Source organism: Schistocerca piceifrons, chromosome 1 (genome assembly GCF_021461385.2).
Source record: "Schistocerca piceifrons isolate TAMUIC-IGC-003096 chromosome 1, iqSchPice1.1, whole genome shotgun sequence".
In the NCBI taxonomy this organism is placed as follows: Eukaryota; Metazoa; Arthropoda; class Insecta; order Orthoptera; family Acrididae; genus Schistocerca; species Schistocerca piceifrons.
The window spans coordinates 1,182,416,212-1,182,442,851 of record NC_060138.1 but is presented as its reverse complement, the minus strand read 5'-3'; positions in this window follow the sequence as shown (position 1 = coordinate 1,182,442,851).

Below are 26,640 nucleotides of genomic sequence, written 5' to 3'. Positions count from 1 at the left end.
AATTATTGTCGCTCTTGTGGCTGAAGAGCGGAGTAGCTGTAATCCGCTCCCAGCCTGCCTTTGTATAAGGTTTACTAATAACAATAAAGAAAAAGAGAGGGAGAATCAGATGCGACAGCAGTCGCAGCATGTTGACGTTACCCGAAATGTCGCTTTTAGTGAAGCTGTGTTATCAGAATGGGGAATGTGCTAGTTCAGCGTTATGATCCTATCGCCATAGCAAGAGGATTAGAACGGGTAAAGGTCCGATGACAAATGCAGTTCTGGCGGGAATGATTTCGAAGTTCGAAGCCACGGGTTGTTCAGACGATAGACCCCGTAGTGGCCGACCGAGCACAAGGCGTAATGCTGCTGAGACAGTTCAGGAAGTAATGGAGACTGTATCGGGTTCGTCTATGCACGGGGAAATCAGCGCTCGTGCAGTCGCACGTCGCACCGGCATTCCATACACTACTGTTTGGTTGGCACTGAACCGTACTTTCCGGTGCTATCTGTACAAAATCCATCGGCATCATGAACTGTTACCTGGCGATTTAGTGAAGCGGAGGGCATTTGTGGTGTGGGCGTTTCAAAAGATGGCGGAAGATGACGATTGGCTGAAGAACGAGTTGTGGAGCGACGAAGCTCATTTCACGCTCCGAGGGTCTGTCAACGCCCACATCTGCAGAATTTGGGTTACCGAAAATCGTAGAACTGTCGTGGAAACTCCACTGCACTACGAGAAAGTAACGGTATGGGTTGGATTTACCACATCTACCGTTATCGCTCCTTTTTTCTTCGAGGAAATGCATGATTCTTGTTTTGTAACTGCTACCGTGACGGGTGAGAGGTACGCCGATATATTACAGAATCGCATCATCCCCAGTCTGGCTGATAAACACCTGCTGGAACGTACGATGTTTATGCAGGATGGCGCTCCACCCCATATTGTTAGACGAGTGAAAGATCTCTTGCGCGCGTCGTTTGGTGATGATCGTGTGAACAGCCGCCACTTTCGTCCTGCTTGGCCTCCCTGGTCCCCAGACCCTAGTCCGTGCGATTATTGGCTTTGGGGCTACCTGAAGTCGCAAGTGTATCGTGATCGACCGACATCTGTAGGGATGCTGAAAGACAACATCCGACGCCAATGCCTCACCGTAACTCCGAACATGCTTTACAGTGCTGTTCACAACATTATTTCTCGGCTACAGCTATTGTTGAGGAATGATGGTGGATATACTGAGCATTTCCTGTAAAGAACATGATCTTTGCTTTGTCTTACTTTGTTATGCTAATTATTGCTATTCTGATCTGATGAAGCGCCATCTGTCGGACATTTTTTGAACTTTTGTAATTTTTTGGTTGTAATAAAACCCCATATCATTCCAAGCATGTGTGTCAATTTGTACCTCTCTATCTACATTATTCCGTGATTTATTCAGTTTTTAAATTTATGCTGACTTTTTGATCACCCGGCATGTACAAGACGCGTTCAGTAAGTAACGCAAAACATTTTTTCTCGGCCAAGTTTTTTTTTCTCCGCCAAGTTTGGTTAAAAAATGCGGAATTTGTTGAGAGACATCGTGGAATATTACCGTTTCAGCCATTATAGTTCCATAAAGTTCCGACACATGGCGGCGCTGTATGTCACCTTCGAAATAGCGTCTGTAACGGAGGTACGTTCCAAGCAGATTGCTGTGATTGAGTTCTTTTGGCGCTAAGCTAGGCCATCGCAGCTATTCTTAGGCACTAGCAGAATATCTACGGAGACTTGGAAGTGAACAAAAGCACGCTGACTCGATGGACGAAGCGTCTGACATCATCGCAACAAGGTAGCGCAACCTGCCCCATATCTCGCGTGCCCGCCGACAGCACACAGCCGTGGTTCCTCTAATGTTGTGATGTGCGGACACTGTTTCCGAGATCTGTATGTTCATGCTTCTCATAGGAGCTTGGAGGGTCTTCACTTGTGTAGTAAAACGAAACACCTACAGCCGTCCTTACGATGTTATATACGAGGGTCGTCCACAAAGTAAGATCCGTTCGGTTAGATAAAACAAACGTCTACAGATACAGAGAAAATGTTTATTGTACAAAAAGCTACAATTGTTAAACTGTTAAACTACTGTTCTACACAGATTCAGAAATGTTGTAGGTACTTGTCATAGCGTGGCTCAAGTTTTTGTATGCCTTCTTCATAGAAGGTTGCCGCCTGTGTATTCAACCATGTGGTAACGTGTTCTTTCAGCTTGTCATCATCGTTGAAGTGTTGACCACCAAGGACAGATTTTAGGTGTAAGAAGTGATGAAAGTCGGTAGAAGCGAAGTCAGGGTTGTACGGAGGATGATTAAACGCGTCCCAGTGAAATTCCCGTAAGAGCTGTTTGGTCACATTCGCCGTCTGAGGTCGGGCATTCATGAAAAAAAAAAAAAAACATGTTTTGACAGTTATCCTCGGCGCTTGTTCTGTATTGCGCGGCGCAATTTTTTAATGGTCTCGCAGTAACCATGCGCACTGATTTTTTGGCCTCATGGAAAGAAATCAACCAGGAGAATGCATTTTCTGTCGCACAAAAAGTGTGCACATGACTTTTCGAGGTGTCAAGATTTGCTTAGACTTAACCTTCGTTGGGGATGAAGTGTGCCTCCATTCCATTGATTGCAGGTTTGTTTCAGGGGTACGATACGATACCCAATTTTCAACCCTAGTGATATCCGAGAAAGAAAACCATCGCCTTCTACATTGCAACGTGTCAAAAACCGAAGTGCACTGCCCGTCCCTTGTTGTCTGTGCTGTTCAGTAAGAATTTTGTGTACCCAACGTGAGTAAAGGTTTCGAGATTTCAGTTTTTCAGTAACAATTTCATGAATTAGTGATCATGAGATCTGCGGAACTTCCATAGCAAGGGCACTAAGTGTAAACTTACGATTGTGCTTAATCTTCTCTTCAGTTCTGTGAACCATTTCATTAGTAACCACAGACGGGCGTCCACTTCGTTCTTCATTGCGCACTTGATTACGTCCTTCACTGAATATTCCGACCCATCTTCTAACCATTGAATCACTCACAGTGTTTTGTCCGTAAGCCTCGCAGATTTGCCGATAAATTTCCTTTGGCGTAACTTTCTTTGGATTTAGAAAACGAATCCCAGATCTGATTTCACACGCGGTGGCATTTTCAATTGCGGCTGACATTATAAAGAAGCACTACAAAGCATACTTCGGCAGCAGCGATCTAAAAGTCGCGTACATGTCTTCTCCTTGAGTCTGAGTAACTGCCGCGTATGTTCGGAACTGCGATCGTAGCGCGGCCGCGGATAGAATTAGAAACGGAACTTACTCTGTGGATGACCCTCGTATTATATTGCTGCGAGTTTGGTGCTTCAGTGTACCTTCTCCAGGCCTTAACTGACGCTGAGGGGGGTCGTATATACGCTTCATCAGTGGCCAGCAGCTATGAGCGGGTTTTCGCAAACTACCTCTAACAAAGACGTTATGTCTACAACTATAAACTACCAGCTACCAACTACCAAGTTTGTAGTTAATGGTAGTCTGCGAAAACCAGTTCACTGATGTTGGTCACTAGTGAATCGTGTATACGACTGGAGTTAACCCCCTCAGCGTCAGTTAAGGCGTGAAGATGGTGCGCTGAAGTACGAAAACTGGTCATCATACACTAAATAATATAGTAAAGGCGGCTGCGGGTGTTCCACTTTATTACTCTATTCGAGGTGATCGACTGATCACAATCAAACATCTCGCTGAACAAATGAACGTCTCTGTTGGTAGTGCCGACACACTCGTCCACCAATTGGGGTACTCAAGAGCAACGAAGGAATATCTCTGCGGAACTGCTTGCGCGTTACGAGGGATTTTATTGATGCACCCATACGTTGGTTCCGACGTCAACCAGTAGAGTACCGTGTGGGCATACAACCTCTCACAGAAAGGAGGCGCAAGGCCGGCGCACTGGATGGAGACTGTGTGCAAAAATAAGATTTTGCAGCCAAAAGAGAGGGGAATAATATGGTGTTTTGGAGTCCTGAATTAACCTAACTTGCTTTCAGAAAGGAAATGTGCTGCATTACTTACTGAACGTCTGTCGTATATATTTATTATATATGTTTGTTCCGTCCCTGTGAAGGGGGTGGGGGGTGAAAAAAAGTGTAGCACAAGAAGCGCGAATACCCAGACTTAATCCATCCAGTTTTTGAGAATCAGATCACTTACTGATTTTACACACAATTACGAATGCTTTTCTGTCTGATAACCCTCACAAAGTGATCAGAGAAGAGCACTTTACTGCTTACTAGATTTTCGCTGCCCACGCAGTGTAAGTGCTGCATCAGGAATGACGTTTCAGTTTATTACTTCTTCAGTACTAATTGTATTTGAGTTACGTTTTTGCAGACAGTAGTCACGTGCAACATTAAATGTACCTGCAAAATTATATGACTCTGTTCAGAAGATATTTCGCATACACCGATTTGTGTTAAAAATTGCCGCATCAGTCATGACTTTTAAATTAAGTACTTCTTTGCTACTAACTCTATTCGTAACACATTTCGCGGACAGTATCCAAATATGCCGCTGAATGCACCTACAAAATTATACCGTTATACGACCCCATTTCAGAAGATGTCATAAACATTGAGCTGCTTGAAACCGAAACTACAGGGCGAAATTTACTAGAGTTACAGGTGAACTATGTGTACGAATGTATGTGAAATATGCTAAATATGTATACTTGAAGTGCATGTGACATGTGCGTTCGCGGACAATCACTAGTGTAAAAAGCATCTCCTAAACCGCTGGATCGATTTCAAACAAATTGATACACATATCACTTTCCGCCTGTAAATAAATACTGCTGGGGTAAGAACCAGAAGCCTCTTATTGAGGTGGGGGTAATAACGTGGAGAGAGAAAGGTGAAAGGAGCAAATGGACAGAGAGGGAGAAGGAGGAGAAGGACACGGATAGGGAGGAGGAGGAGGGAGGGGTAACTGAACAGAATGAGAAGAGGAGGAGGGAGCATAAGGACAAGTTGGGAGAAACACATGGACAGAGAGAGGTGGATGAAGAGATGGATAGAGAGGGGGGGGAGGAGGAGGAGGAGGACACAATGACGGAGAAGGAAGACTGGATTAATTGAAAATTGGAGTAAATATGCCCTCCAGCAACAACGGGTGCTCAGCTTGATAAGAGCTGCACGGCGATCCACGATTCCTGCTTTGCAGCGAAACTAATTTGCCTTAGTAACAGTTTGAGCTCAGAAAAATAAACCAGCGAGAGCTACACAATCGTCGCCATAACTAACAGCTTTGCATGTTATGCATCGTTCCATTAACGTTTTGCCCACTGCGCACAACTGAAATCACACCTTAGTTCTTCGCTTGTAGTATTTGTTAAACAAGGGTTGAACAATTATAGTAGAAATTGTATGAAGTAGGGTTCATAAATGGTAGTCAAAATCACAGTACTAGTAATTTATTCAATTTCAAAACTATCATAGAATCTTACTACACTCTGACTCCAGAAGAGCAAATACCGAGAAAGTTAACATGAAATACTGAATTTAATTATGTGGTACTTTGATAGATCTCGTGAGGAATACTGAAAGGAGAAGAAAATGTCTGTTAGGTACATTACGTATGTAGATTGTGGACAGTTGGAAATGTGGGTCTCACGGGAAGCGTTCAAGGGATAAGTCCCTGCATTCGCGCTATTGATTTGTAATGAAACAGGAGATCCCGGGTTCGAGTCCCGGTCGGGGCACACATTTTCAGCTGTCCCCATCGAGATATATCAACAACACCTGTCAGCAGCTGAGGGTTTCAATTAATTATCATTTACTCTAGAGAAGCCGCACAGTCACCAATGGTATCTGTTCATTCGAGAACAGTTACTATCTTCATCTATATAGTTAATAGGCTACCCAGCCATTGACCTTCGTCTGTGCGAATGCGCACAGGTTGCCCGAACTCTTACGGGAATCGTCACCCTAGTGTGCGCGAGTAATGAGTGGATGGGCAAATATCTGTTAGGTACATTACGTATGTAGATTGTTGACAGTTGGGAATCTGGCTCTCACTAGAAGCGTGCAAGAGATGAGTCCCTGCAGTCGCGCTCTTCATCTGTGTCCTCACTGGCTCAGGTGGATAGAGCCATGTAAGCAAGAGATCCCGGGTTCGAGTCCCCGTTGGGGCACACATTTTCATCTGTCCCCATCAAGGTATATCGACAACCCCTGTCGGCAGCTGAGGGTTCCAATTGACTATCATTTATTCTAGAGAAGCTGCACGGTGAACAATGGTATCTGTTCTGTCGAGAACAGTTACTATCTTCATACATAAAGAAAATCAGAATTTCTGTGTGGTATATTTTGAATTTCCGAATAAACAGGAGAAATGACCCAGCGAACTTCACATTCAAGATGGACTGGCAACCAGAGAAATGTGAAATGTGAGCTCCTCAGGGTATGTATTGTGACATATGAAACTAACACATCGTGTTACGACAGAAATACGTACTTGTATTTAGACACAGAACAGTCAGCAGGGAGCAAATGATAGTTGGCGTGGAACGACTCCCAGGTTGGTTCAAAAATGGGTCTGAGCACTATGGGACTTAACATTTGTGGTCATCAGTCCCCTAGAACCTAGAACTACTTAAACCTAACTAACCTCAGGACATCACACACATCCATGCCCGAAGCAGGATTCGAACCTGCGACCGTAGCGGTCACGCGGTTCCAGACTGAAGTGCCTAGAACCGCACGGCCACACCGGCCGGCGACTCCCAGGAAACGAATGATAAGAATACACATTTCTTTGCTCCCAGCTCGAGCTCCCTTGGAGGTTCGACGGCTATGCTTGTAACTAATGTGACCGAACGAAATTGCCTCGCAGTATGAAAACAGAAGCGAGTGCAGCAAAGTTTTCCCTAGTGTGACATACAAAAAATGAATAAACCATACTTGTATGTAGACACAGAACAGTCAGCAGGGAGCAAATGGTAGTTGGCGTGGAACGACTCCCAGGTTGGTTCAAAAATGGGTCTGAGCACTATGGGACTTAACATCGTGGTCATCAGTCCCAGTTTGAACGGTCTTTTGCTTCTGGTTGACAAAGCATACGCAGTGTCTAGAAAGGGAGGCAACACACAGGATTGGACGCATAGAAAATACTGTTGAAATGGTGCTAAATTTGACTGGTTTCCTGTAAGTTGTACCTTGATGACTATCATTGGCTTCCTGGCTGACTGTGCAGTTTGAACATATAAGTGTCGCTTTTTGCTATAGCGTTAGGTGTAAGTTTCATATTTCAGAGTCCATATTCTGAGCAGCTCACATTCATCTTGTTGTTTGTACACCTTGGATGCGAAGTACATTGGGTTATTTCTCTTACTGATTTTAAATTGTGAGCTGTGTAGATGAGGACCTTTATTTAACAAATGTAATCAGGAATGAATTTGTTTTGTTGTGATGTTGTTCGTAGTTGCCAGATTGTTAATGGAATATAGCACACGCAGATTTATACACTATGTGATCAAAAGTATCCGGACACCTGGCTGAAAGTAACTTACAAGTTCGTGGCGCTCTCCATCGGTAATGCTGGAATTCAATATGACGTTGGCCACCCTTAGCCTTGATGACAGCTTCTACTCTCGCAGCATACGTTCAATCACTGGATGGTAAGTTGGGGAACGGCAGCCCATTCTTCACGGAGTGCTGCACTGAGATGAGGTATCGATTTCGGTCGGTGAGGCCTGGCACGAAGTCGGCGTTCCAAAACATTCCAAAGGTGTTCTATAGGATTTAGGTCAGGACTCTGTGCATGCCAGTCCATTACAGGGATATTAACTGACGTGGAACCATTCCGCCACTGGCTGTGCATTATGAACAGGTTCTCGATCGTGTGTCGAAAGACGCAATCTCCATCCCCGACTTGCTCTTCGACAATGGGAAGCAAGATGGTGCTTAAAAATTTAATGTAGGAGTGTGCTGTGATAGTGCCACGCAAAACAACAAGAAGTGCAAGCCCACTCCATAACGCCACCGCATCCGTTTGCACACACTCTGGCAGATGCCGTTCACCACGCATTCGCCATACCCACAACTTGACAACGGATCGCCACATTGTGTACCGTGATTCGTCACTCCACTCAACGTTTATCGACTGTTCAATCGTTCAATGTTTACGCTACATACACAAAGCGAGGCGTCATTTGCACATTTATCGGCGTAATGTGTGACTTATGAGCAGCCGCTCGACCATCAAATCTAAGTTTCCTCAAATGGCTCTGAGCACTATGGGACTTAACATCTGAGGTCATCAGTCCCCTAGAACTTAGAATTACTTAAACCTAACTTAATCTAAGGACATCACACACATCCATTCCCGAGGCAGGATTCGAACCTGCGACCGTAGCAGTCGCGCGGTTCCAGACTGAAGAGCCTAGAACCTCTCGGCCACACCGGCAGGCTCAAGTTTTCTCACTTCCCGCCTAACTATCGTAGTAGCTGCAACGTATCCTGATGCAGTTTGGAATTCATGTGTGATGATCTGGATAGATGTCTGCCTGTTACACATTACGACCCCCTTCAACTGTCAGCGGTCTGTCAGTCAACAGACGAGGTCGACATGTACGCTTTTGTGCTGTACGTGTCCTTTCACGTTTCCACTTCACTTTCACGTCGGAAACAGTTGATCTAGAGATGTTTAGGAATGTGGAAATCTCGCGTTAAGACGTACGACACAAGAGCCACCTGATCACCTCACCACGCTCGAAGTCCGTGAGTTCCGTGGAGCCCCCATTCTGCTCTCTCACGATGTCTAACGGCTACTGAGATCGCTGATATGGAGTACCTGGCAACAGGTGGCAGCACCATTCACCTAAAATGAAAAACTTTTTTTTCGGGGGGGGGGGGGGGGGGGTCCGGATACTTCTGATCACATAGGTGCTCAAATGGTTACTTACGCAGATCAGTTTCAGCGAAGCGTATCAAAAACAGTGCTTTAGAACCTCCATATTTATTGATGGAAATGTATTAGAAGAGAAAGACAAATTACAAAATACAAAATCGTGAAGCAATGGCACGGACATCATGAACTCTGTGCCATATAGCCGGCCGCTGTGGGCGAGTGGTTCGCTACGGTCGCAGGTTCGATTCCTGCCTCGGGCATGGATGTGTAATGTCCTTAGGTTAGCTAGGTTTAAGTAGTTCTAAGTTCTAGGGGACTGATGACCTCAGATGATAAGTCCCGAAGTACTCAGAGCCATTTGATTTGTGTAACATATCACTGCCGCTCTTGCTCCGTTCTCCAGGACGTCTATCTCACGACGTGAAGGGAGAATGAATACACCTCCCTTCACATATCCCCACGAGATAAAAAATCTCATTCCTGAAGATCTTCGAAGCCAAGAATGTAGGCAGTGTCTCGGAGTCTCGTTCAAGCTATCCAGCGTTGAGGCAGCATGTTATTGAAGAACTGTCTCAGTGTTTAGTGCCATTGTGCTATAGCACCATCCTATTGGCATACGAAGTAATCTGAATTGTCCTCAAGTTGTGTGAAAAACCGGGCCTGCTGCATTCAAAGTGAGCTCATTTCAGTTTCTGCGTTTTCTCCGAAAATGAAAGAGCCGTAACTTTGTAAGAAGATGACAGAAAATAATTCACTTAGGGGAGACTCTTTTATGCTGAATTGTCGTACGGAAGTTGTGAAATCTCCATATGCGAATCTATCGTCTTCCATGTTTCCTAGCAGATAATTGCTTAAGTGCACACGTTTCCTTCGATAACCAACCCCGAGAGCTTGGAAAAGTTGTGATCTTTATAGTTTATAGACGAAAAGGCGCCTTACCACTCACCATGCAGTCACGTGAGAAATGGCATTTTCGCTGCTTGCGCAACGAGTGCTTCTTCGTCGACTCCACATAAACGCTGGCTCAACATTTTCCACCGTTTCATCAGAAACGCAGTTTCGACTAGGACTCTTATCATGACGTTCTCTTGTCTTCACGTTGACCACACCAGCGACACGTGTTTCTGAGCAAAGACAGATTAGTGAAGAGAAATCTAGTTTGCCTCATACAGGTCGAAGTGGGCTGGATATGGCAACCCATAAGACAAATATTTGCCTGAAGGTGTCCCTGATGCTGCGTGTTGACCGTCAACAATTTACCAGTAGTGGCAAATTAGTTTATTTTAAAGTGTTTACTAAATACCTACATCGTCACATGATTACGCGTTTCACGTCACCCACCCGGCCACCTACAACTGTATTACAGTGAGGACTGAGTTGCGCTCGTATTAAGCAATGCTACAGCGCGTGAAGATATCAAAGAAAGACCTGCGACGAGTATAATCATCACTAAATTGTAAGACGAATGGAGTAACTGCCTCGCATATGTGAAAAATCATGAATATAACACTTAATTGCAGTGGAGCACGTAGTGATTATTATTACAATAGAATCTTGTTAATAACGTTAATTACTCAGCAGTCGAAACACTGATACAAAACGACTCCAGTGGCAGTATTTGCCCATCAGCCCCTTATACTTAAGACATGGTCAGTATAAATTATTTAATAGGCTGCTATCTGGTGACTGATAAAATCCGACCCAGTCGGGAGTGTTTAAATCTGTAGCACTCAAAACACCTTTAGTTGACCGGACTGTATTTTGGTTCAGTCTGACAGAGCAGACGCATGGGATGGTATCTAGAAGCGATTCTCTAAAACTCTAGGCCCCAGCCAACCAATAAAATCTCAACAAAAACAAATATCTTATCCGGCATGGCTCATGTTTCGTAGTTATAGTACTCTACAATCAGCTTATTCTTTTCGAATCTTTCAATACGTCTGTTACCAGAAATTTAGTGGTATCTTGTACAGGCTATTCCACAGCTTCCGTTACACACTCATAGAGATTTTTTAGGATCCTCAGCAAATAAATTTCTGAGAGCAAGTACATTACTTTTACAGATAGAATATAGCGGATGTTCTGTAGTTCCGTTTATGCACTTCTGCATAATACATACTACATGAAGTTTGTCTACCGACTCCCTCCATGTAATGACGACATACACAGGATGTTCGACAATTTCTGGTAACCAATTCTGGTGGTTGTAGAACATACACTGCAAATAACGTTCTGTCTACAGGTAGCTTAACTGTTAAGATCAATTACGTTTAGCGTTCCGACAGTTTTGCAATTCTTGGATTTTTAAACCAATTTGTTTCAATTTTGACGATGGCGCACTTACGACAGGCTCTGTTAACAGAGAGAAATCACGGGTCTTGTGTATATATTTATCACCGAATGCCTTAATGTGAAACGTGATCCTCTTACTGCCACATACAGTCCCGTTACTTTTGAAATTCATCAATATCCTCTCCTCTCTCTGTCCGAACAGGCCTTGGAAGGAACAACCGTACCGACCGGCCGCCGTGTCATCCTCAGCCCAAAGACGTCACTAGAAGCGGATATGGAGTGGCATGTGGTCCGTACACCGCTCTCGCGGCCGTGTGTCAGTTTACGAAACAGGAGCCGCTACTTCTCAATCAAGTAACTCCTCAGTTTGCCTCACATAGGGCTGAGTGCACCCCGCTAGCCAACAGCGCTCGACAAACCGGATGGTCACCCATCCTAGTGCCAGTCCAGCCCGACAGCGCGTAACTTCGGTGATCTGGTGGGAACTGCTGTTATCACCGTTGCAAGGCCGTTGGCCAGATTCATCAATCGGTGCGCTGAAATGAAATAGTCTATAAAAACAGGGATTTATTTTTCATCTGAAACACAATGAACTCCCTGTTAAGCCTAATATTAGATCAGATGTACTTTACATTCCAACTGATCCACAGTGAGGAGATACTCCAGGGTGTAAAACACGTCAGAACAACAAGAATACACAACAAATATTTACAATAAAAACAAATATGCTAATGCACCATCCACAGGTTCCATGTTAAATGATCGTCATGGATTTGGAATGAGTCAAAATAATTTTAAACATATTTTCATTTCAAAGGTAATAAATACTAAATATCAGAAGCTTGAATGTGTTAGGGAACACAGAATATCTGAAAAGGAAAGTCTTGAGGCTAAAACTAGATACAGTGGGGTCAGTTAAGCGAAATGGAAAGAAGACATGGATTTTTGGTCAGACGAGTGGAGTAATATCAACAGCAGCAGAAAATGGTATAACGGTCGGGGGATTTGATATGAATAGGTAGGTAGGACAGAGAGTGGGTTACTGTGAACCGTTGTGTGGTAGGGTCGTTCTTGTCAGAATCGTCAGCAAACCAACACCGGCTACAGGAGTTCAGCTACACATGCCAACGTCTCAAGCTGAGGATGTAGAGGTAAACAAATTACATGAGGATATTGAACACATAATTCAGTACGTAAAGGGAGATGAAAATCTAATCGCCATGGGGGACTGGAATGGGGTTGTAGTGGAAGCAGTAGAAGAAATCTTTGTAGAACAACATGGGCTTTGTAGTAGAAACGAGAGAGGAGAAACGCTAATTGAGTTCCTTAATAAATATCAGTTAGTAGTAGCGAATACTATGTTCAAGAATCACAGGAATAGGAAGTATAATTGAAAAACGCTTGGAGGCACGGAAAAATGACAGTTACATTTTATCACAGTCATGCAGAAATTCAGAAATCAGATACTGGTATGGAGTACCCAGGATGAGATATACACACGGATCACAATACAGTAATGATGAATAGCGGGCTGAAGTTTAAGAGACTGGTGAGGAAGAAGCAATGCTCGACGAAGTTGCACACAGAAATACTAGTGAATGAAGCGATACTCTTGAAATGCATTGTACATACTGCGAAAATCAACGGCTCAGTAGACTTTTCATCTCCAAAAAGGGCACTTACAGAAGTTGGAATGAAATACTTAGGTAGGCGGAAGGCAACTGCGAAGAAACTATAGATATCATATGAATGATCGGCGAAAGAAGGGAGTTCAGAAATGTTCAGGAATATAGAAATAGAAATCACTTAAGAATGTAATAAATAGGAATTGTAGGGATGTTGACGCGAAATGGCTGCAAGGAAAATTTGAAGAAACCAAAAAAGAAGTGATTGTCGGAAGGACGGACTCAGCATATAGGAAAGATGACGATTAGTTTGGCCTTAGGAAAGGTAAAGGAACCAGAGAGGAAGTCCTAACTTTGCGTTGACAATGGATGTAAAATGGAACAAATGTCAAGACTCTTTCATAAGATTTTTCGACCAGGAAAAAGCGTTCAGCACAGTCAAATGGCGCAATACGTTAGAAATTCAGAGAACAATAGGCGGAGGCTATAGGGAAAGACGGGCAATAAACTGTACGTACAATAACCAAGAGGGGAAAGTAAGAATGGAAGCCCAAAAAGGTATGTCTTTTATTAAAAGTATGTAAGGCAGGGGTGTAGTCTTTCGCGACTCCTGTTCAATCTATGCGATTGATAGAAACCAGAGGAAGTTTCAAGAGTGGGATTCAAATTCAAGGTGGAAGGATATGAATGTTGAGATTCGCTGGTGACATAGCCATCATGAGTGAAATTTAGGAAGAACTACAGGATCTGTTGAACAGAATGAACCTGTCGCAGGTCAGAATATGGATTGAGAGTAAATCGAAGACAGACGAAAATAATGAAAAGTAGCAGAAATGAGAACAGCGAGAAACTTAATATAGGAATTGATAATCACGAAGTAGACAAAGTTAAGTGATTCTTCTGGCTAGGCAGCAAGCTAGCCCATGACGGACGGAGCGTGGAAGATATAAAAAACAGACTAATAGTGGCAAAAAGGGAATTCCTGGGCAAGAGAAGTCTGCTAATATTAAACATAGGTCTAAACGTGAGATGAAATTTCTGAGAATGTTGGTCTGAATCACAGAAAAGTGTGGTAGTCACACATGCAGTGTGCGTACACCGCAACAGAAGAGAACTGAAGCCATTGAGATGTTGCCCTACAGAAGGAAGTTGAAAATTGAGGGGATTGATATAAAATAAGGAATGAGTCAGTTAGAAACAAAACTTGCAAGTGAAGGAATGTAAGTAGGCTGTTTAGATTTTCTTATTGGTAACGCCACGTAGCGCTCTGTATGAAAATCACTGGCTGTGCTGTGTGCAGTCTGTGGCTAGTTTGCTTTGTTGTCTGCCATTGTAGTGTTGGGCAGCTGGATGTTAACAGCGCGTAGCATTGCGCAGTTGGAGGTGAGCCGCCAGCAGTGGTGGATGTGGGCAGAGAGATGGCGGAATTTTGAGAGCGGGCTATCTGGACGTGTCTCATTAAGAAAGAGTAAATTTGTAAGACTGGATGTCATGAACTGATATATATAATATGACTTTTGAACAATATTAAGGTAAATACATTGTTCGATCTCTATCAAAATCTTTCTTTTGCTACCTGTGCCTATCAGCAGTTAGTGCCTTCAGTAGTTTGAATCTTTTATTTAGCTGGCAGTAGTGGCGCTCGCTGTATTGCAGTAGTTCGAGTAACTAAGATTTTTGTGAGGTAAGTGATTTGTGAAAGGTATAGGTTAATGTTAGTCAGGGCCATTCTTTTACAGGGATTTTTGAAAGTCAGATTGCGTTGCGCTAAAATTATTGTATGTCAGTTTAAGCACAGTCAAGTATAATTGTTCAAAGGGGACGTTTCAGGAATATATGGAAAACACTGACAAGGAGAAGGTACAGCCTGACAGGACATCTATTAATACATCATGGAATAACTTCCATGGTACTAGAGGGAGCTATTGAAGGTAAAGACTGTAATGTAAGACACAGATTAGAATACATCAAAATAATTGAGAACATAGCTTGCAATGGCTACTCTGAGATGAGAAGGTTGGCATGGGCGAGGAATTCGTGACGGGTCACGTCAAACCATCAGAAGATAGACAACAACAAAATGCTAAATAGAAAAGTCAGTGTACAATACTTATTTACAACGGTTGTACAGCACTGATTTTTGTACAGAAGTCACATTGTACTCATACATTATTTGATATTATTAGTAATACACACACGCATATACACCAACTGATTGTACTGTGAAATTCGTCAGTGGAGTACAAGGAGTTGGCCACCACTCCTCTTAAAGCGAAATGTGTTGGTTGTTAAACTTATTAAAGGCTGCAAACAAATTACTGAAAATGTGTTTACTTGAATAACGGACACATCTTTGGACCAAAGTAAGTGGCTTTAATTCTTCCTCAAGATGGTTCTTGTTTCTAGTACTGATCAGATGAACTTAAAAAAAGAGACAAATTTTTAAAGACAAATTTCTTTAATGAATAAGGACAGTGAGTTTCACAATGTTCTGTTGATTTCAAATTTGAATAACGCGCGCTAAAAACAAGATACAGCGACGGTGGCGCCGTCTGTTAGTAGTGCTGAGTGTCAAGTTTCATTCTTACACAGGTCAGCAATCATGATGTACTGATCGTAGCAACATCGTGCATTCACAGTGGAGTACTATTTTTGCTACAGCGAATCTATCATGCTCGTTCACAGTGCATTTCGTAAGCACTTCAAGATTCAGCCGCGATATACAGTTACTGCTATTGAAGCGGTTGAGAAACTACCGTTCAGCAACCAGTGCATTGAATCTAAAGTCAACCGGCTCTCGGAAAACCGTCCGAACTCCCGAGAACATTGAATGTGTACGTTCCATTCAGTGTATATGTAGGATCTTGCTATTCGTGACGAAAACGTGACCAAATGCTGAAAATTTCGCCAGCGTCCACTCATGACACAATCCGGCGTGATCTGCGTTATGATCTGCACAAATTATTGTAGCTGCGACACTAAAATTAGACCGCAGATATTATTTGGAAAGAAAAAGATTCACCGAGCAGACGCTCGAGAATATCAAGGATAAAGACATTGATGCTGATGAAGTTTTAACGACAGAAGAGGCGCGTTTCCATTTAACATATGGTTCACGACGTAATTACTAAATTCCTCCAGCCATTACGAAAGATGTGTTCAAAACCTGGATGAAACTCCTCGAGTACTGAGTAGCCGCGAATGGTCGCCATTTGACCGATTTGGTATTCCATCAGTAAATTTTAATAAATGATGTACCTTGCGCAAAGTGTTAAAATTTTTCGTGATTACTTTGTCTGTTCTTCAAATTTGAAATCGTCAAAATATTTTCATACGTTCTGTGTAGTGGCAAGCAGCAGTTAGTATCCTAAACAAACCTGTCTTCCCGCAGTTCACGGCTACAAAATGCATAAATTAATTTAAATGATTTATCTGTGTCTTTACTCACGAAAACTAACATATTAGACATGCCATCACGTCAGCGATCAGTGTTTCCTCGTCACAGCCCTCCCATGGGATTGTTCGATACTGACTCTCGAAAACACTCTCTCTTACAGCAATCATACGTAGAAATACACAGAAATATTTATGTACTGTCAGACATATTATTTGAATCTACTGACATTTACTATTAAATATAACGGATAATACAATATAACAAGAGGAAAAAAAGTATTTCTATAGGTCCCCTGAATCTAAACCTTTATAGTCGCCACATCGCAATTACACTCTTTTCATGTGACTTACGTTATCAGCGGATGAAGTAATTACCTCCACACGTGTTACAAGACACGCATACCTACAGGAAGCTGGGGCGGCTTTACTACGACTCCATTAGAGGAGTATAACAACTTCGGAGGGGGAAATGAAACGGAAATAAATTCGCTGCTCCTTTTCAAAGGAATCATCTCGGAATTCACCTACGTCAAGTTTGAGGAACTACACAAAATATATATCAGATCTACCTGCTGTTCCTAAATGCGATTCGAATGTGGTAAGCTATACGCCAATTCTTTCTGTGAGACAAAGGAACAGAATTAAGTTCTATTTCTTAACAACATACATTTACAAAAGATATTAACAAGCATGACTGACATAAATATGTGAATGTAATTACACAGTGACACTAACCAGGTGTCGTCAGTAGCCAAATACACTTCAAAATCTAAGAAGAGAATCATAAGCTATAGAAAACATTATCACTGGTGAAAGGAAATCGAAACATCAGAAAAATCAAGATTTCATTAATGAATAACACAAATGTGTAAGGAAGACAAAAGACGGTACGAACGGCGCGTGCTGTATATTATCTCAGAGTAATAATAGACGGTACGTAAACGACAGCATATAGCTGAGACATTACTTGTTCACAGAATAAACAATTTTGTTTTACAGCAGAGACGGGAGACTGGAAAAGTAAACAACTCCGTTGGTTCAATAAATATTAGACTGACAGTTTGAACATAATGTTGCGTAATGTAAACCCCTCGAATGAGCTCGTGCAACCAGTTTCTCCGAAGGTCTGAAGCACAAGTTCTGGAGCAATGGCCTTCGTAGCTGGCTGCTGGAAGCTTTAACGAAATCCAGCTCTTGTTTGCAATGATTATCGTTCCACCTTTTCATCTAGTTTTGATACACATAGAAATTTTTGAGACTATGAATGCTCAGTGATTTAATCTGTAGACCTGTATGCGTTGTCTTCCACTTTGCCCTTCTAATTAGTGGTATTTTTTCTTTTCATGTCTCGGATCAGAGTCGATACTTTTATTAACTGTAAATTTCATGTTTCTTTCTTCTCTTCTTAGAATGGGTTCCCAATATCAAGAATTTTGAAAACTTTTATAAACCACTCACATTAATGTAAGCTCATCGGTCGGGAATGCTTTTTTCGAATTCTGCTTTTGATTGTCTTCTTATTGTGGCGAAAGTTTCGTTCATGAAATAACTCTTTCAGTATTTATTTAGTGATTTGATCATTAATAAATATTTTACAACTTTCTGACACTTTCTTAATTTCCTTATCTTCATATACGAGTATATATATATAGGTCGTAAAAGGTATAAGCTGCCAAAAGTATCCTGTCAGTAGAGCTCAAGTAATTGATTCAAAACGTCTAGCAACGTGTTTGTTCATTTCCTGCCGTTGTTCCAGGAAAAAAAAAGAGTTCTTCTCGGGACAACGTTTTCAGACAAGTAAGAACTGGACAATGAACACAGATTAGACGTGACTTGTGTAAACATGATGCACAGTAGACTGGGAGAATTCAGTAAACAAGATCAGAGCACTACGGGATGCCTGTTTCATACCCCTCCCTCAACACAGCTACATTTATGTAAGCAGTCGGCTTGTGTTATTTACCTCTCTGCGTGTGGACATGAAGAGCTTGAGTCCCAAACACCTAGGCAGCTACAGCCTGCAAGTTGACACATTGTAATCCTCCCATCATCGACAGCCGTCTAGGTTATTGCAAATCTGTCAAACATTAGGACGGAAGAGAGATTTACTATCGCTGAACTATGCGATATTCATTTAAATTATGGCGAGGGAAAAGCTGTTGCGAGAGCAGCTGTACAAATTTATCGAGAACGCCTCCCACGTTTGTCGCTGTTCGCCAAACGTTTGTATCATCATAATTTTCTTACTCTATAATTTTACAAGTCATTCGTAACGAAGTACGGTAGTTATCGTACTTTTTACACGTCATTCTGTATGGGAAATATATTACCTGTTCCGATATTCTTTCATTTTCTTATTGAACAATTCATGTTAATTGAGGGTATCTCCTCATTTTCATTTATGGTCGTGTCGGGAACAGTGTCATCAGCTGATTCCGTGTCTGAATCACTGCTGTTTTCCACCCTGTGGAATCCTTCCTGTATTCGCACACGGGCTCTTTGTCTGGCTCGCACATGCTCTCTACATGTCGCTTTGCATACATGATCAGTAACTGTGTTTAACATGGTCCATTGGTCTTCGTCTCAGAACACTTCATGTATGGTGTCTTGAATAGTGTTGAGGTTTAAATGTGTTGTGTGTCTGTTGTTGGTACATCGTTCGCAGGAAAAGACGATGTGTTCTTGAGTGGCTTCTTCCCCACATGTGCATGTTGGTGTCTGTCTCAGACTCACGTGGTTTAAGTGCATGGGATAAGGGCCGTGTGCTCTTAAGAAGTGAACCATACCGTGGCTGGGACTGATGTGTTTGAGTTTTAGGCTTTCCCTCACATCGGGAAAGAAGTGGTATAGCCGGCGGCTCTTATCACTTGTCTCCCACTCACCTTACCAGGTATCCATCCTCTAAGTTATTAATTGACGTTTCGTGTCAATTGGTACTCCAATGAACTTTTGAACCTGCTCGTGCCTTCCCATCTTAAGACAGTACATAGCGGCTCCATATCTATTCGTCTATTGTGGTAGATTCCGAGCACCACACAGAGTGATTCCACTGAGGTGGTGTGGAAAGCTCCCATAGTCTAAGTAAGCCGCTCCTTTGTCCTCGTCTGGCGAAGGTCCGGTTTGTTGATAGGCTTAATCTGTGAGCCCATGTGCTGGCTGCAATTTTACGTACCTGTTCGAAGAGAGCACAGTGGTATGTCCGCGTAAATGACAAGGGAAGATTAAATTGATCTGAATTTAGTCTTGCCAGTATGTGTAGTATTTTTCTGCTTTGTTTGTGACAATTCGCATGTGTTCATGAAAATTTTGTTTTTAGTATATGTGCATCCCAAGATAGCGTGTGGTGACTTGCCGTTTAATGTTTTTGTACCTTAATTTAACGCTACGTTTTCTCTGGAGAGACCTTTCTAGTAAAGTGTGTGTTGTTTTGCTATCGGCTATTTTGCGATTGTTGTTGTGACAAGATATTGTTATTGTTGTGAGTTTTCCATTTGCTCTTTCTTCTGACAGGGGCCTATTGTCAGCAGGCACAACGACCGAAAGTTCATCTGCGTATGCGGCAACTTTATCTGTCATTATTGTTTCCTCATGCAGATGTAAGAGGTGTTCAATAATGATATCCAGTGATCTCCCAGAAGATTGAGCCACAGCATCTGCAATGTCACTCTTAATTGCCATTTTATACTTAGACCTGGTGGTTTTGCCGAATTGCAACGCTTAGTTGATGGCATCACCAATCGACTTTCTGAAGCCGAACTGCTGTTGGCTTAGGCCATGGACACCTCTGTGCGCCTGTAAACGCCTGCCCAGGACCTTTTCCTGCACCATCGCTAGTTTATTTCTAAGATATAAAGGCCTATATGACGTGGGATCTGACGGATCCCTGTCGGCTGTCTTCTTTATTACGACTGCCTTGGAGACCTTCCAAACTGTAGGGATACGACCCAGCCGTAGAGCGTCCTTTAGCAGAGCTTTAAGGAACAGTGTGATCTGTGGTACTATCTTTTTTAATACTTCTGAATGAATTCCGTCTGGGCCAGACGCTTTCTTGTTTTTGAGCTCTGAAATCGTTATTCATGCGCAAAAGGACAGGTGACTGTGGCTGTGTTGTATGGTGCGTTCAGTTCCTCTTGCAGTGATGCTTGTTGGTGTCAGGTAAGAGCTTGTGCAGCAGGACTGTTTGTCTTCTTCCCTTTGTCTTCGCGGTTCTTTATTTTTTGAGTAGTTTTTTTGTATGGTTCCACCCATACGTTTTTCTGTACTAGCGATGCCTAATGTCTGTCCCAGTGTTGTTTACGTGTTTTGAACAATTCATTTTTGTATAAGTCGTGTCGCTCTTTGGGTTTCTCGTTTTAATCTAGTCAGTTTGTTGGTACATGATATCTGTGTGGGTTTCGTATGTTGTGATTAGATTAGATTAGATTAGTTTTTCGTTCCATAGATCCGTGCTGAGGAGATCCACGTGGATGTGGAACGTCATTTTTTTTATAAAAAGCTGAAATAACAGTACTAATAGTATAAATATATACACAAAACATCATTTGTTTCTATAAAAAAATTCGCCAGTGGAATAGAATAGTAAGAATATACATACAATACATCATTCGTTTCTATTAAAAAATTCGTCAGTGGAGTAGAAGGAGGTGGCCACTAGTACGTCTTTCAGGCTCCTTTTAAATTGATCTTTATTTGTGTTTTTAGTATGGATGTATTTTGTGCTTTTGTGACGATCTTGGTAAATATGTGTGCATTGAAGTCAGAGGTTACGTCGATAGTTTCAAAGCTTCCGTCTTGTACCATTCCTCTTAGTCTTTCCCATTCAGCTTTATGGAATAGTACTGTGTTGGTTGTGCTGTTTTGTCTTGTTAGTCTGAAAATGTTCGCGCTGTGTTCACTGACAGTAATGGGGTCCTGTACTTCTCAGTTCGTCATGCATTCTCTGGAAGCGTTATTTACGAGTGTGATGTCTATATTACTTTTCGATCCGTCATGTCCATTGTGTGTCGGCATGTTTCCTTCCACGTTAACTACGTATAGTTGTGTTACCTGTATGACGTCGTTTATTATGCGTCCTCACTTTTCGAATTTGAGAGGTGGACATTGTGTTTATGTCCTAGCATATAAGGGCCTTCTTACCTTGTGTGTATTAAGCTATTAGCTTTACATAATTTGCACCTTGTATCGGTTTTATTTATGTGAGAATATTTGAAGCAATTGCATTTGTCGAAAGATTAGTACTTCGGAAGCTACGAATCTCTTTCCCTGACTCTTTGGTCAAGGCCTAATTTGTTTTGAGCCCTGATCTTTAGTATGGATTTTGCGTAAGTACGTGCATTTATCCTATCGTCTTTCCACAATTTTCACATAGCTTCCCCTTCATGTGGTCTATCACCATTCAACCATTTGAGACAGTGTTAAACTTAACTCAGGCAACGGCAAGCGTTATTACAATCTGTTTACTGTATATGTTTAACTTGTGTTCCCGGTTAAAATAAATTGAGTTGATAGTTCATGAGAGAACGTAAATCCAGCCACCCCTTCCGAAATCGATCTGAGTACATCCAACCTGTCGTTACCAAAGCGCAATATTCTTGCAGGCTCAAATTCTGATTTTTAATTACATTCTAAATAATTTTGCTTTAATTTAACTGCTTTCATTCAGTATGACCACGGTTTTGAGTAAATTAATTTCAGTTTTCATTTGATGAGAGTACTGACATCTTAATGGTTACTATGAAACAAATTAATAATTCTTTAACTAATTGTGATCAATTTTTTACCAACTTTGCAGGGTGGCGACCATAAATAATTTACTTTAAAAGAAATATTTGAGCTCTTATTTGTATTAGCATTAGGTATTCAGTAAGTTTAAAAAGACTCGCATCCCGTTTCAGTATAACCTTTTTATATGGTCGACCGCTGCCAGGGGATGAGTCTACCAGTGGCAGTAATGAGAAGCAGGCAGTAGATAGGCTGTACAAATCTCAGTTTTTGTTCTCTAGCGCTCGAACAACTTCCACGTTGCTCGAACAGTCCATGGGTATACTGCCGGTTCGTAGTGTCCAACTGGCACAATCATTCGGCCTTTCGGCGATCAGACATGTCGCCATCGTCAGGTGAGCTGACGAACTGAGCTCCTGAGGGCGGGCGGCCGATGTAAATCCCCCCCCCCCCCCCCCCCCCCCGGGCCACTATCTTCGCCGTCCGCGCCGGCGGTCGCGAAGACGTGGGCGTCGGAACCTGTCGTAGCGTCGATGTGCTTGCTACGTCTGCCCTGGTCGCCAGTTCGTACTTCTTGCTGAGAGTCTTCTTAATAACACTCAATGCCGCGTTCCAAGCCTTGCTGAGATTGTAGCCGCAATCTCGGTTGATAAGATCTACCCTGATGCGAATTTCGATAGCCTCCCTTATAACGCTGTCACAATATTTAGAGGCCTGAGCCGGGATCTTGGTACGCTCATAATCCATCTCGTGTTTCTAGGACAAACAGTGCTCTTCTACCGCCGACTTATTTGGATATTTCAGTCGAGTGTGCCTTTGATGTTCTCGCAACGATCTTCGATGGTGCGTACTGTTTGTCCGATATAAGTCTTCCCACACTCACAGGGAATTTGGTATATGCCGGCCTTCCTCAAACCGAGGTCATTTTTCACACTTCCCAGTAATGCAGGTGTTTTATTGGGCGGGCAAAAGACGGTTTTAACTCGGTGTTTCTTTAATATACGGCCGATTTTCCCCGGTAGTGCGCCATTGTACGGAATAAAGGCAGTGTCTACCTCTTCTTCTGTGACTTCATCCATCTCTTGCATTCCTGAAGAGATGTCGTACCGAGCAGATTGTGCCGAACTTTGCTAAGGTCACGCATCACATCGACTCTGAGGCAGCCAAGAGAATTAAGAGACGGGCCAACCTGGCCTTGGTACGTGAGAGGGTGCACTTTACTCGCCGCAGCCGTGAATACAACCCCCAGGAATTATTTAAACTTCATCTTAAACTAGCCAATCAGTTTAATTCGTGGACCTGGGACTGGGTGGATGGTGATACCTGGACGACAGCCGATTCTGCACATAAAAAGGCCACTGGACGTCAGATTTCAAAATTATCGCGTCTCTCGGATAAACAATCGCTGGAGGCACCGTGCAAGACGATCATCAATCTCACTGACATGGAGCTGTCTCACGAGGAGGTTTCGGTTCTGGAGAAGAGACTCAACTTTGCTGCCACCCCGAGGTTCACTCAGGTCGCGGACATCTCTTCAAGAGAAGAGCTGATGGTACACTGAGCCACGGTGTGTACAGGAAGAAAACGCACAATGACATGTACCTGCATGCAGACAGTTGCCACCACCCTTCTCAGAGGAATGGAGTACTAAAAACACTAGTTAACAGGGCGCGCAGCATCTCAGACGCAGAGAATCAGCCCCAGGAATTGGAACATCTCAAAACAGTGTTCCGAAAAAAACGGGTACTTTGGATGGCAGATTAGACGCGCTCTCCGTCCCACCACCACAGCACAACCTGTGGAGACTGATGAAGTCACGAAAGAAGAGGTAGCCACTGCCTTTATTCCGTACAATGGCGCACTATCGGGGAAAATCGGCCGTATATTAAAGAAACACCTAGTTAAAACCGTCTTTTGCCCGCCCAATAAAACACCTGCATTACTGGGAAGTGTGAAAGATGACCTCTGTTTGAGGAAGGCCGGCATATACCAAATTCCCCGTGAGTGTGGGAAGACTTATGTCGGACAAACAGTACGCACCATCGAAGATGGTTGCCGATAACATCAAAGGCACACTTGACTGAAATATCCAAATAAGTCGGCGGTATCAGAGCACTGTTTGTCCGAGAAACACGAGATGGATTATGAGCGTACCAAGATCCTGGCTCAGACCTCTAAATATTGTGACAGTGTTATAAGGGAGGCTATCGAAATTCGCATTAGGGAAGATCGTATTAACCGAGATTGCGGCTACAATCTCAGCAAGGCTTGCGACCCGGCATTGAGTGTTATTAAGAAGACTCTCAGCAAGAAGCACGAACTGGCGACCAGGGCGGACGTAGCAAGCACATCGACGCTACGACAGATTCCGACGCCCACATCTTCGCGACCGCCGGCGCGCGGGCGCTGACGGCGAAGAGTGCGGCCCGCGGGGGGGGGGGGGATTTAAATCGGCCGCCCGCCCTCAGGAGCTCAGTTCGTCAGCGCACCTGACGATGGCGACATGTCTGACCGCCGAAATATTGTGCCCGTTGGACACTATGAACCTGCAGTATACCCGCGGACTGTTCGAGCAACAAATACGCCGGGAGAAACTGAACGATCAAACTTCCACGTTGTTCAGATACGAAATTTCTGATCAATTCACAGCGTTGTTTGGTGATCTGGGTTGCTTTGTTTTATATTTTTATTTCTTTATTTTGTGTATGTTTGGGGGTTCGTTTCATTTCATTGCTTTACAGTGATCTATTGCATGTGACTGTATGTGTGCTTGTGAAATTTTGAGTAAGTCAGTGTCTACTAATTTTGCAACGCTATTGTGGAAGTAGAATTGTTTATGGAGACGTGTAGCAGGTCTAAGAGCGTTAGTAGACGCAATCATTTAAATAACATGATGTATCAGGGAGAAAACGCAGCACCAAATTCTTCGGAGGCTACACCGGGAAACGGGCAATTATTAGTACCGGAATTCAGTAATGCACCGCACTCCTAAACTTCAGAAGTGAGCAAATGGCACCTCCAGATTTGTCGGACAGTGCTGGAAAAAATTTGCTATGCACTAGTGAAAGCGCTGTTGAAACCAAAATTAGCCCCACTGTTAGCACCCCTTTCGATATGGCACAACTAATGCGAACTCCACAGCAGATATGCACAGATACAAACAAAGTATCCGAGGATAATCAGAATGTTGCAAGAAACCTAAAACAAATGTTATCTGAGGAAAATCAAAACCTAGCAAAAAAAAAAAAAAAATGTCTGATCAAAATCATTCAAAAAATCTAGCCGAACAGAATGAGAATCATGCAAAAACGTTATCCAAGGATATGGAACAACAGTTTAATAGCCTCGCGGTGAAAATTAGAGAGGATGTAGTTGCCGAATTTAAAGAGCATCTTGAAATAGTCGATCGGCGATTTAGTGCATTGGAAGCGGGGCAAGCAAGAGTCGACGAGTAACTTAGCCTGCAGGCAGAATGGCATCTTGGGTTTTTCCAAGCACTACGTGAGTCATGCAAAAATGGTTCAAATGGCTCTGAGCACTATGGAACTTAACTTCTGAGGTCATCAGTCCCCTATAACTTAGAACTAGTTAAACCTAACTAAGCTAAGGACATCACACACATCCATGCCCGAGGCAGGATTCGAACCTGCGGCCGTAGCGGTCGCGCAGTGAGTCGTGTAGCCAGGAGCACAAGGGTCGAAAGGGTAGAGGCGCAGGTATTGGAGGCCATTAAGGTCCGAGTGGACGAGAACCCACAGGCGATCCATGTGCTGGAGGCCGAAATGGCAAAGATAGTAGGGAACGTAGTCTGAGAGTGACAAGACTGTACCGTTTACGGTGGGCGAGACCTCAGATGTGTGATCTCTAATGAAGTTGCAACGAAGTCAGTATGAGATAAACGGGCAGCATAAGGAGGTTACACACGACCTTTGTGAACGGTTGAAGCATTTGGAGGAACGCCTGAACTGTGACACTGAAGCATGCGAGAGCGTACGCAAATGCAGGCAAGATAGTTTGGACAGGGATGCCGGATCTGAGGACGATAGGGAAGAGTGTGTTTGGGGACAGGTGGGCGCAAGCCACGAACCCTCACGATCTCCACGAGAGGAAACACAGGAGTTTGACTTTGTAAGGTGGCAATAATTTCGCACCTTACAAGAACTCGTCTACATACTTTGCCGTGATTTACAACCGCAGTTAGGTATTATTTGATATTTTGTATATCGTATATATGAATATTTAAAGAAGATTGACATTGTCAGGTACACCTTGCAAATAGCTGATAACGCTTGTTGCATGAAAGGTGACGGAGTGTCTTTATTATCAAAACGGAGTAATGAACGATTGCCTATATTAGTAGAGGTTGGAACGCCAGTGTAAATGAAATGGCAGGCGTACCTCAAGCCCTGGGTAGAAAATGCCGCACGAGTGTGTTCGTCTTACTTCACACAGGAAGTGCCAAGACGGACTGTCTGGGCACCTGAGCGCGGAAGCACAATACAGTGGCGGTCAAAACAGGTATTGCAGTGGGGCTGGAAGGATAATACTTCGTAAACTGAAAACCTTTGATGCAGCAGAGAGGAATAAGGAAGCGGTACCTCGGAAATCGCAGGCTGGGTTATTTCAGAGGGTTTTTACTCTGAGAAGCGTACCGTTGTATGCGTATAGGTATTTCCTCGCAAACTTTCCGTGCTGGACGACA